Source organism: Euphorbia lathyris, chromosome 2 (assembly GCF_963576675.1).
Source record: "Euphorbia lathyris chromosome 2, ddEupLath1.1, whole genome shotgun sequence".
Classification (NCBI taxonomy): Eukaryota; Viridiplantae; Streptophyta; class Magnoliopsida; order Malpighiales; family Euphorbiaceae; genus Euphorbia; species Euphorbia lathyris.
In genome coordinates this window covers 1,315,491-1,319,168 of record NC_088911.1, presented here as the reverse complement: position 1 = coordinate 1,319,168, position 3,678 = coordinate 1,315,491, and the positions used below count along the sequence as shown (strand labels likewise).

Here is a 3,678-nt window from a genome sequence, read left to right as displayed (position 1 = left end):
GCATCATGGTAGTGGCCGACCGAATCCCTATTACGAAGTTACAGCGAGAAGATTGAGTAGAGTGTTCGCCCCTGAGCCTGACAACCTCTAAGGAAACCCAAGGAAAGGACTGATCAGCCGTTCACTTGCACGCCCTCGAAGAACTCGATGCTCCATATTCTCTGTAAACTTGTATCAATTTATATTTCATCTAATAAAGTCCGTTCTATTCGACAAATCGTTATGCAGCACTTATGGTAACCAATCCAACAAAGTGATGCTGGTGTTTTCATTAATACGTAGTTAAATTCAAAATCATTACAAGGAAACTTTGTTGAACACTGTCGCACCCTGGCTTTCGGTTTTCTCGCAGGTCGAGGTGCGTGGCCGGCTCGATCCGCCTTTCTCGTGTTTTAAGGTTTCGAGTCGCCACCAATCATCACTTGGAAATACGTGTGTGCGGGCGTGATTGGTCGCCCTATCTGTTTGGATTGACTCTGTGTGGTTTGGTCTTGGTAAGGACGATCTTCGGAGAGATTCAAAGTTCGTTTTCCGGTTACGTGTAGGGAAGAGATGCGATCTCACCCTACCCCGCCCGACATATCGGTACTATGGTGATATTACGTGTTTGCTATTTGCCTTGCTTTGAATTATCGATATAAACTAGGTACTCGCGCGTGTCTTATTAGGTTTAGTAATGAATTCTAATGACGTTTTCACATCATTTAAAATCAACTTGATTTATAAATTCGAATAACGTTTTCACATCAATTCGAATTAATTTGGTTACGAATTTGAATGACGTTTACACATCGATTCAAATTAACTTGGTTTAGGAATTCGAGTGACGTTTTCACATCGATCCGAATTAATTTGGTTTTACGAATTCAGATGACGTTTTCACATCATTTAAAATCAACTTGATTTATAAATTCGAATAACGTTTTCACATCAATTCGAATTAATTTGGTTATGAATTCAAATGACGTTTTCACATCGATTCGAATTGATTTAGTTATGAATTCGAATGACGTTTTCACATCGATTCGAATTAATGTGGTCATATTTTTTTTGCTTTTCGATTCGAAATAACATCTCGAATCTGATTTATTTTTTAATGTATATCACATATACACATGATGCATTAAATATATGGGTTAAATTAATGAGATGAACAATAATGAAGCTAATTATAAAAATCAAGGACCAAATTAAAACGAAATAAAAGTGTTTAGTGCCGAATTGAGATAAAAAAAAATGAGAGGTTAAATATAGCATTAGAATTGCATTCATTTAACAGTTGTACTTAGAAAAAAAAAAAAAATTAACTAAAACTAGGAAATAATAATTCGAACCTATACACATTTGAATTAAGTTAATCCATCTAATTTATGGAATAAATAAATCCAACTCATCACTTAATTAGGCTTCAAAGTTACATTAACTAAATAATTGAAACCTAACTAAATGAAAAAAATGCAAAAAGGTAAAAGAAGTAATATATGGATAAGAAATACTTACTAGGCTTGGTGGAGATTGGCGAAATGGGCTTACTAAATCCCATGTGATCCCAATTGATTTACTTGGATGAGGCTTAACCCATGATTATCAAAATTCATTCTTGATTAAATGAGGATATAAATTTGTGCTTTTAGGGTTGGAGCCTCCCATTTGTATCAGCAGCCCCTTCCTCTCCTTCATCTACTCGATCTCCATCTCACTTCTCCGCCTTTCTCTCTTCAAAATCAGAATAAGAGCCTCCCTGGCCTCAATGGCTTCCATACTTCGTCACCGGTGGTTCCATTTTGCTCCGGCCACCTCTCGTTTTCTCATTTATTTCTTCCTTTCTTCCTCTCCACCGAATCCTTGAAGGTTCTCGCCGACTGCTCTTCTATCCCCGGCGGCGTGGACTCCATCTCCGATGATGCGCTCTGAACGACTGAGGAGGTCCGGCCTGTCCCTATTTCGACATGCAAGTTAAGTTTTGAAGGTTTGTAGCTCTTCTCTCTCTATTTCCTTCTAGACCTTGGCTTCTCCTAGAGTTCGTTGCGATTTCTGTTCTCTTGCTTTGATTCGAGATGTTTGCTGGGTTTGTTTGGGCTTCGGCTGGAATTGTTTGATTTAGAATGTCTATAAGATGGTTTTGCTGTGTTCTTTTTGGTTTTGCAATGGATAACCAAATGGGTGTTTACAGTATATACCCTGTTTCTAACATCTCTTTTGCTTGCCTAAATTTGGATTTTGCTATATGTTCGGGTTCTCTAAGACCCCTGAGACGGGTTTCAGAAACGCAACCAGAGCCATTATCGGCTCTGGAGGGCGTTTCTGATCCCTATTTTGGGTTGTTCAACAATAAGTCTGGTTTGGATTTTTTATTCGGGTATGCCTTTGTGATGAATAATGAAAGGAGAAGAAACAATGGCAATTAATTAGCAATATATATGAATGAATTGAAAATGTAATAACCTTATTGCTTTTGATTGCTTGTGACGATGTTACAATAGGGAAGAACTTTTCCCTGTTTCTCCCTTTGTTCCCGATCTCTTACCTCTCTTACAGTGATTCAAACCTTCTATTACAGTGTATTTTTTTGCTCTCCCCTATTACATTGATGAATTTTTACAATCCCCCCCCTTCCTTTTCTACAGTGAAGCTTCTGTATTTATAGGACAGATTTGCTGTGTGAATTATTGAGTTACATGATTTTTTTCTGCTTCCTACTGTGCCCCTATGTCTATTTGCCCATGCCCCTTGCATCTGTATTTCTTGACATTTTGGATGCCTGCTGGATGAGATCACCTTGTTGAATTATTGATTTCTGGTAAAATGCTGTTTGGTCCCTGTAGTTGTGATTCTTGCAGACGGACGCCGTATTTGATCCGAGTCGGTAAGCTTGTTGGGAATTGACAGTGTTAATTCTGAATTGAATCGCCTATTTGAACTCCGAGTCCCTATTTGACTGTTGCTGCTCCGGTTTAATTTTTGTTTGATTTACCGCGGTTTAATTTGGTAGCCGCGGGTTAAATCCGATGATTCTGGACTGTCCCGTATGAATTTGGTTGCCTCGCATATTCTGGTTGCCTCGGATATTCTAGTTGCCTCGGATATTTGGTTGCCTCGGATTAATTCTGGTTGCCTCGGATATTCGGTTGCCTCGGATGAATTTTGGTTGCCTCGGATTAATTTTGGTTGCCTCGGGGGACGACATTCTAAGAGCGAATAGGCGCCCCTGGATCGAATGTGGGCTTTGACCCTGCCTTTCGGGGGTGCCAGGTTGCCTCGGTATTCAAAGTGGGGTACACAAACCCCCGACATTATAAGGCGGGCCTCCGGGTCCGCTACATTTGTTCCGCTTTATTCTTATTTTTTTTTATTTTTCCTGCAAGAGATCTAATCGGAAATTAGACATTTGCATCATAATGTAATTGTACTTGTGCACTATTATTTTATTAATAAAATTTGATCGGTTTCTTTTTATACTACTATCTCCGATTTTATTTTGACGCAATTAGCCAAGCAGCATATGACGGGTTAAAATACTTAATAAATTCGACTTGAGTTACAATAACTTGTGACCGTGAAATTTTACAACAAAATAATTTGAACTCGACTAATCTAAAAAGAAAAATATAACAATTACCGACTTATTTAATAAAGACACAATCTGGACTATGACGACGACTAACATTTTAAGGAAAA

At 38.4% G+C, this 3,678-nt stretch overlaps 1 long non-coding RNA gene across 1 annotated transcript; it reads left to right on the top strand.

Annotated features, from left to right (window-relative positions):
- The first annotated feature begins 1,391 nt into the window (after nt 1-1,391).
- LOC136220416 (uncharacterized) lies at nt 1,392-3,456 on the top strand. The gene is made up of 2 exons (XR_010684520.1): nt 1,392-1,969; nt 2,826-3,456. It is a non-coding gene; the product is annotated as an uncharacterized lncRNA (long non-coding RNA).
- Nucleotides 3,457-3,678: the final 222 nt, after the last annotated feature.